The following is a 9,197-nucleotide window of genomic DNA, read 5'->3' on the forward strand; positions in this document are numbered from 1 at the left end:
TTACTGAATACAAAGGTAGGGATTTGCAATTATTTATTCCTATACCTTGTTCTTAGAAAATACCGCTAAGATTTAGGCACTGCAATTTCTGAACATCATACTAGAGACTTGGTAAAAAGCCAAAGTGAGAGTATTTACTCTCTTTATCCTTCCTTTTGTTTGCTCTATTGAGTGAATTAACCCTGCTCAGAGTCTATGTGTGCATGTGTGAGTACTAGTCCATTTTCAAGATTCTTCATTACAAGCAATAGAGATTGACCCGGGGTAACTTAAGCAGAAAAAGTATTTGTGGAAAGATAGCATTTGACTGTCACACAGATGGACATCCTAGAGAAACAAACTTACAGAGGCAAAGGTCAAGGGAGTCAGATTAGAAAGCCTGCAACCAAAACCATAGGATAGCTTGGTTAGGGCACTATAGCCACCACAGTTGGTTACCACTCCCAGCATTTGTGTTCCTGGCAGCTCTGGACCGTAGCCATCACCTCTAATGCACCTGGAAAGAATTCTGTCTCCCTCCTGTTGGACTTCGTTCGAATTATCTCCACTTGAGCTTTTGATTCCTGGACACTGAAAGGTAAGCCCCCACTTCTGCACAAAATTCATACGATGTTGGAGTCTCCAAGCCCCATAAGAGGTTCAAATATGAGTTAACCAAAAGCAAAGGCACCAAATGTCTACTCTGTTGGATTGTGACGTGGGGTCTGACTTTACTTTTATTTTATTTTTTTGAGAGATTGTTGCTATAGGGCATGTGTACTCCCCCCAGAGATAGTGAGAGACAGAGATACAGAAAGCAAGAAATCATTCCCAGGGGAGAATGCCCACACTGCAATCCCTTCTCCTCTGTTCTCTTTCTGAGATCTTGGGCACACACGCAAGTGTGCCCAAGTGTGGGCTTCAAGCCACCGGGTCTGAGACTTGAACCATGGTCAACCATGTGGGAGTCCAGTGACGTAACCACCAAGCCACCTGCTGGTCACCTGACTTTACTTTTTTTTTCATGCTTAATTCACTTTATTCTCGCTGTATGAAAACCCTATGTGGTGGCCACAGCTGGAGCCTGGGTCCTCTGCATGGAGACCCTGGTGTGGGTCTTGACAAGACAGTCGGTGAATTCCTGATACGGAGACTTGGTGAACACGGTCTCTTTCCAGGGGTCAGGTAGCTGTAGGTCTTAGAGATGGCATCCAAAGTGGCCTTGACGAAGTTGTCCAGGGTGGCAGTGCAGCCCTGAGCTGAGGTGTAACAGTCACTGATGCCAGCCATCAGCAGCAGCTTCTTGGGCACAGCAGTGGAGATGATGCCAGCGCCTCTGGGGGCAGGAATGAGGCGCACCAGCACAGAGCCACAACGTCAGTTACCTTGCAAGGGGCAGTGTGGGGCTTGCCGATCTTGTTCTCTAATAGCCTCCCTGCACTGGTACAATGGAGAGTTGGCCAGGATGATGGTCCCTCGGATGGCAGTAGCCACCTCTTTGGAACACTTCACGCCCAAACCAACATGGCCATTGTAGTCCTGAAGGCAACAAATACCTTGAACCTGGTCCGCTGGCCAGCACAAGTCTGCTTCTGCACAGGCATGATCTTCAGAACCTCATCCTTGAGAGACACCTCCAGGAAGAAGTCGATAATCTCAGACTCCTTGATGGGCAGGGAGAAGAGATCTCCGGGGATTTGATCTTCATGTCTCTGACCATGAGGCCCAGCTTGATGACCGGGATCTACTCCTTGTCCTCGGCCTTGCCTCCGTGAGCTCCGTGGCCCTGGCCTGGGCCCTGATGACAGCCCCAATCACGGCCCCAGCCCAGAGCACGGGGGCCACTCCTGAACCCTCCACGGAAGTCACCTCAGCCTCCTATCCCAGGACTCCCAGGGCCTCTGGGCCCTGCCACTGCACTGGTGTCATCTCGGAGAAAAAGCAACTTTACTTTTTAACATCTGACAGCTCTTAAGCCTCACACTTCCATCTTCCACTTGTACTCCACATCTGGATAAGAAGATTTAAAAATTTGGGTGCTCCTTTGATTAAACCGTGACATCTTTGCCATGCAGGTACTCTGACTAAGCCTACCTCCTACATAAAGTCAAGGCCTATGCCATCTCCTTTCCCTGCTCTCCTAAGCCTTTTCAGACCTGCTTGAGAAAGAAGCCCGCTCTCTTGCAGGCCTCAACTATGTCAGTAACAAATCGTCTCTGCATAGTTGTGGAGTATCTGCACCAAGTACAGTAAGTACCCTTACCCTGAGTAAGGGTCCATCAGCCTATATGGAGGAGTATAATATAGATGGGAAAAATGATAATAAAAAAGAGTTATTCCCTAAAATCCTAATGTGGTTTTTACAGGATTTCTTTATGAATGCATCCTGAGTAAATTTTTAAAATGGTTTACAATTCAGACTTCCCAGAACTTAATTCCTTCAGATAATGGAAGCTGAGGCAACTTCGAGATAAACAAATGACTTACCCTCTTCAACTTCCACTTTCCTATTCCTTCTTCTCTACCCATACTGAATCTTAGGTTTATAGAGAGAAGCTTCTTGCTCCTGAAGTTACTCATCTTCAGATCCCTCTTCTTCTCTTTCCTATGTCTCCTATTCCCCATCCCCAACCACACTCACTGTACCTGGCCACTGGCCAGCAGAGGGATGCGGAGGATTGAATGGATCAAACTACCATGAACCCCTGAGAAGGAAGGCAGGAGCAATCTCTGGGTTGAGCCTGCTGCCCCTTCTGCCTGTCCTTCCTCCAGATTCTCAGATGGCACATCGGAGGGGGCATGCTGCCTCCCACTTCCAGTCATGTTCCTGTTGTACATTTTATTAAGCTGGAATATTTGCATTTCCCTCCTTTATTTTGTAAATACATAAATAATAACTGTCACTGAAATAGGTCATTACTAACACACACAGAAATAAATGAGTGAATGAATAAAAATATTCTGAACTCTGAAGTATGAGAGTGATGGAGGCACCTGACTTTGCCTAGTAGATAGAGGAAGGAGCTTTGAAATTATTTAGGGCTATGAACAAAATGGACATTTTCTGAATGAATAGGAATGAGCTCTTGTGTGTGAACTATGTTACGACTTGTATTCTGAGGGCAGTTGATTTATTAGAACACGCAAAGATGGAAGGGACCTTAAGTGAACATCTACCTATCTCCCCCATTCTTACCTCAGTCCCTCTTCTATCATCTCCCACTAAGTGGCCTATCAACTTTCGCTGGAACACTTCCAAGTTAGTTCTTAGCACAAATCTGACTTTGAGAAAAATCCTTCCACTTGCTGTTCGGAACTCCTAGTTCTGTTTCTTGAGGTCCCCTAGGACAGTCTGAAACATCTTCCTGATATTAGGAAGCCCTAATTTGATTTTACCCAATGGCTTATCTGCTCAATTGTGCCCTCTAGTTTGCCCCCATATAAGAACCGAAGACTGCAAAGACCCCTTTAAATTTGTTATACTTATTTACTGAAAACATCAAAAGAAACTACAGAAAACCAAATGGTTACTTTGTGTGTGTGTGTGTTTTTGTTGTTGTTGTTGTTTTCCCCACAATGATGAGCTGACCACATGTGTTCTTCAGCTTTATGATATGTGATAAGGGAAAACCCTTTCTACACTCTTCAAAACAGATCATGTGATTTATGCCTGGTCTCCCATAGGCATGTTGAGTATATTATGTGCTGCTTTTACTGGCAAGAAAAGCCTGTTTACTTGCTCCTGCTATAATAATAAAGCCTTCTTTCTTACTCTCTGCTGACAGAAGCAGACTGAATGTTTTGGGTTCTAAAGTAGCCTATTTATAGCCCCATTGCCAAAGGATCTCTATTCATTACAATGCTAGATTTGCAAGGTAGCATTCTGTGTCTAAAGGCAGGCACAGATGTTTGCAAGGGACCTTCCTGGCAGAGGCACAAAAGGGAAATCTTAAGGCTGTCTGGTCCCTGGCTACCTTATGAGAGTGGGTTAAAATTTTTTCTGAGAATTTAAACAAAAGATTTTTTCCACTACATAAAGAATAGAGCTGACCCTGAATTGAACCACATAGACCACAAAAGCTGTGGGCTTACCTGGGGGAGTTTCCACAGGCCAAAGGCTTCTAGGTTTACTACAGACCTTACCTTGACATACAAACTTGATATCCATCACAGGTGTACTTCTAAATCATGTATTTTTAAAGAACAATTCATCGTTTATTATTTAATTTTTTAAAAAATATCTCTGTGCAGACATTATTTTGGAAATCTGCAGAAAATTCTACTTGCAGCCACTTCTTATTTTGTATATTTTCCAATAATCTAGTGAGAGGGTCTCAAGCTTCTAGAAATATTTATCTGGAATTGGAGTTCATCCCCAAGTGCCAAAAGAAAAAGAAGCGAAGGAGACAATTTATCTGGATGGGAATTGAAAAATGCCTGGGATAGGCGGGCCTGAACATGTGGGAGGACTTAAAGAGAGAGTGAGAACCTCGAGAATCATTATGAGTAGAAGGGGAGGCAGCAGGGAAAAGAGGAATTCTGCATGGGACATAATGCTTCCGGCTGTAAGAAATGTAAGTCCCTGCCTGTCAGCCTTCGTCTTTACTTACTGCCTCCAGTAGAATCTCATCTTCCTACATTTTATCTTCTATTAAAATGCTATCCGTTCTTATAAATTCACTTTACTCGGTAATAGAAGGTATTTGTGCACATAATAGATGTCTTCAACTGAGAGATTCTGATCTCAGTTGTAGATATTTGGTATGCCAAAAGAAACATTTCTGCCTTCATCCTACGTATTTCCTATGATACGTCATATTCTGGTTGTATGTTTCATAAGGCTTTTTGGCACCTTCAACTCTGTACTAGTTACTGTTGCCCTAATACAAAGTTCCTTTAAGGAAAGTGGTGTATCTAACTCATCTGTGCAACCTCAGCTAAGCAAAATTGTCAGGTATAGGAGACGTGCTCAATTGATATGATCAGATTCATTGGACTTTTTGAGACACATCTTAGGGTTCTTTATACAACAGCTAATCTGAGATTTCAGTATGGCAACATGATTCAAAAGATTAAGTCTTTTGCTTAAATCTCATAGTTACTAAATGGAAGAATACTGAAACACATCCCAGTTGACCTGCTCTAAGTCCTGTGTCCCCTACACAAAACTGTCTTTTGAAGGGTAATCTTTTTGAAGGTTAAAACTGTTTCATAGCATTTCACCTAGTGTCATTGCATGCAGCATTCAATTTTATTCCCACCTCTTGAACTGAGCCAACATATCTAAAATGGTTACTATCTCACCCCTTAATGACAAAGATATGCATTTTCTTAACAAAATGATCAATATGTGTTTCCATTTGGAAACTTTAGGCTATTATACTCCTAGAATCTAGATCTCAGTGACCTCTATGAGTCCTTCTGAATTTTGTGCACATGAGGAAATGAGGCTCAGAGACATGCGATTTGCCCAGATTACACAATGAGTGGCAGAGCTGAGATTAGATCCTTGACCCTGGGGTTTCCATTTGGTAGTCCTTCCCATGTCAGCAAAGTAGGTACCCTTTATCCCTGCAGTCTTCACTTCCTTCTGTGAGTGTCCTTCAGGAAGTTATGTGCTTTTTCTCTGCCAGGGTTCTAATTAGCACTGCAAGAAGGAACCAGTGGTCCACTTTCTGGGCATAGTGTAAGGATAGTAATTCATAGCTATAAAGTAGTCTGCAATACACAGTGCTACATAAACACCAACATGGCACGAGCTAGTTTATTTCACCGTAATTAACTTGGTATCCAATAATTGTGAATTCAGTAGATTAATTCCTATATGACTTTGCAGAAATGCCTAGTTCTTATATATCTTAAGCCAAGCGGCTTACAGCCAGAAAAGAAAATCAAAGTTGCACGTGAATCTAGAACAAGATTTTCGTAGGTGAATATTGACTTTATTCCTTAGTATCGTTCTTTCAGACACGTGCCTTTTCAACAGGAAAGTAGAATTGTTAGGTTTTAACAATAATGAGCATAAATCCTCTGTGAATACTATTAGGCATATTATATAAACCATTTCTATTTTTATGATAAACTCATAGGGTAGATCATTTCCTCCCACTTTATAGGTAAGAAAATGAAGGTCCAGAGGATGAAATAACTTGATTAGGACCGATTCAGCTATTAATGAGAATATAATTTGAACCAGTGTCTGTTTGACTGTGGGGATATTTTTCCAACTCTCCGACGTTTTTTATTGTAGTGAGTTCACATTGTAGTAAGCATTTTTAAGTGTACAGTTCAGGGGTATTGAATATATTCATAATGTATAACCATCACCACTATCTATGTCTAGAATTCTTTTCATTTTGTATAACTGAAACTCCGTACCATTAGATGCCGAGTCACCACTCCTTCCTCTCTGATTCCCGAGTAATTGCTGCTCTACATCCTCCTTTATGATTTTTCACTGTTCTAAGTACCTCATGGTATAAATGGAATCATACAATATATCTTTTTTGTTATCAGAATACTTCTATTAATGTAAATTTCTCAAAATGCATCCATATTGTAGTATATGTCAGAATTTTATTCCTTTTTAAGGTAAATAATATTCCAGTGCTTTCCTCACTACTTGTTGAAGAGACTTTCTTTTCCCTACTGGGTTTTCTTGTCTATGGAAAAGATTAGTTACCCATGTATTTGGGTGGTTATTTCTCTATTAGGTTCCATCGATCTACTTTCCTGACTTTGTGCCAATGCATGCTGATTTGCTTATCACACTTTGCTGTATATTTTGAGGTCAGGTATTGTAATGCCTTATAGTTTATTCTTTTTGCATAGTATTGCCTTGGCAATAAGGGGAATATATTCATAATGTATAACCATCACCACTATCTATGTCTAGAATTCTTTTCATTTTGTATAACTGAAACTCCGTACCATTAGATGCCGAGTCACCACTCCTTCCTCTCTGATTCCCGAGTAATTGCTGCTCTACATCCTCCTTTATGATTTTTCACTGTTCTAAGTACCTCATGGTATAAATGGAATCATACAATATATCTTTTTTGTTATCAGAATACTTCTATTAATGTAAATTTCTCAAAATGCATCCATATTGTAGTATATGTCAGAATTTTATTCCTTTTTAAGGTAAATAATATTCCAGTGCTTTCCTCACTACTTGTTGAAGAGACTTTCTTTTCCCTACTGGGTTTTCTTGTCTATGGAAAAGATTAGTTACCCATGTATTTGGGTGGTTATTTCTCTATTAGGTTCCATCGATCTACTTTCCTGACTTTGTGCCAATGCATGCTGATTTGCTTATCACACTTTGCTGTATATTTTGAGGTCAGGTATTGTAATGCCTTATAGTTTATTCTTTTTGCATAGTATTGCCTTGGCAATAAGGGGTCTTTTATGATTTCAGACAAATTTTATGACTATTTTTTCCATTTCTGTGGAGAATACCTCTGGTAATTTGATTGGAATCACATGGAATTTGTAAATAAATTTTGGTACAATTGTCTCTGTAACTATATGAATGCTTCCAATCCAGGAACATGGCATATTTTTCCATATCATGGAATATCATGGAATGATATTTTTGCATATCATGCTCAATTTTCCCCTTACTGTTCAGTTTTCCTTTTACAGGTCTTTAACTTCTTTAGTTATATTTATTCCTATGTATCTTATGATTTTTGGTGGCTGTTGTCAATGGAATCACTTTTTTCAATTCACTGTTGACATATGAAAACATTAGATTTTCATATATTTATTATGTATTCTGTCCACAGGAGGTGGAGTCATTCATGAGTAGGTTGTTTAGTTTTCATGTATTAGTGTATTTTTGAGGATTCTTCCTATAGTTGATTTCAAAATTATTTGCATTGTCCTCAAAAAAGATGGGGGTTACAGTTTCCACACATTTGAATTTGGAAAGGCTTGCTATATGCCTTATGTGGTTGCTCTTTGAAAAAGTTCTATGTGGGAATGAGAAAACTGTGTATTTTGTGGTTTGGGGGTGAAACGTTGTATAGATGGTTATCAAGTCCATTTGGTTTTTGGTGTCATTTAAATCCTGTTTCTCTGTTTATTTTTGTCTAGCTGATCTATCCAGGGATGACAGTACTGAATTTATCACTTCTAGGAGCTTTTTGTGTATTCTTTTGGATTTTCTATGTATGTATGCATGTCATCTACGAATTGAGATGATTTCATTTCTTTTCATATTTGAATGCCTTTCATTTTGCTCTCTTGTCTTATTGCATTGGCCTGAATTTCTAGTCCTAATCTGAAAAGGAGTGGGGAATGTGGGCAGCTTTTTCTGGGTCCAGTTTTAATGGGAAGGCTTTCAGCTTTTCCTCACTAAGTATGATACTATGGGTTTGTCATATATGAATTTCATTGTGTTTACAATTGTCCCTCCTATACCAATTTTGCAGAGTCTTGATCATGAAGGGATATTGCATTTTATTAAATGCTTTTTCTGCATCTATGGTATGATCATATAGTTTTTAATTTTTCTTTTAGTTAATGTGGTATGTTACATTTATTGCTTTGCATATGTTGGACCACCCTTGCATGCCATGGATAGAGCCTCCCTGGACATGGTGTGTAATCTTTTTAATATGTTGTTGGATATGATTTGCTAGTATCTTGAGAATGTTTGCATCTGTATTCATCAGAGATACTGGTTTGCAGTTTTTCTTGTTGTTATGCCCTTGTCTGCTTTTAGGATCAAGATGATTGGGGCTTCATAGAATGAGTTTGGGGGTACGTTTCTTTTGAATCTTTAGGAATAGCTTGAGGAGAATTTCAAGTTTATTTGCATTGTATTTAAAAAAAGATGCAGGTAACAGTTTCTATACATTTGAATTTGGAATGGCTTGCTGTATGTCTTATTATGTGGTTGATCTCTGAAAATGTTCTATGTGGAAATGAGAAAAACATGTATTTTGTGGTTTTGGGGTGAAATGTATTGATGACTATCAAGTCCATTTTTTTTTTTTTTTGGTGTTATTTAGACCCTGTGCCACTTTGTTTATTTCTGTCTAGGTGATCTGTCCAGGGGTGACAGTGGGATGTTGAAATCTCCAAGGATCAGTGTATTTCAGTCTCTCTCTTTTTAGATCTGGCAGTCTGTCTTGTAGTGTTGTGTGTGTAAATATAAGTGATAGAACTTTCTGTTGAATTAGCCCTTTTAATAATATATATTGTCCTTC

General features: G+C 39.6%; 1 pseudogene; it reads right to left on the reverse strand.

The window, feature by feature from the left end:
* Window positions 1–1,039: 1,039 nt before the first annotated feature.
* Window positions 1,040–2,802, reverse strand: LOC102480828 (40S ribosomal protein S2 pseudogene; annotated as a pseudogene).
* Window positions 2,803–9,197: the final 6,395 nt, after the last annotated feature.

This window comes from Tupaia chinensis, unplaced genomic scaffold (genome assembly GCF_000334495.1).
Source record: "Tupaia chinensis unplaced genomic scaffold, TupChi_1.0 Scaffold000298_1, whole genome shotgun sequence".
NCBI classification, from domain to species: domain Eukaryota; kingdom Metazoa; phylum Chordata; class Mammalia; order Scandentia; family Tupaiidae; genus Tupaia; species Tupaia belangeri.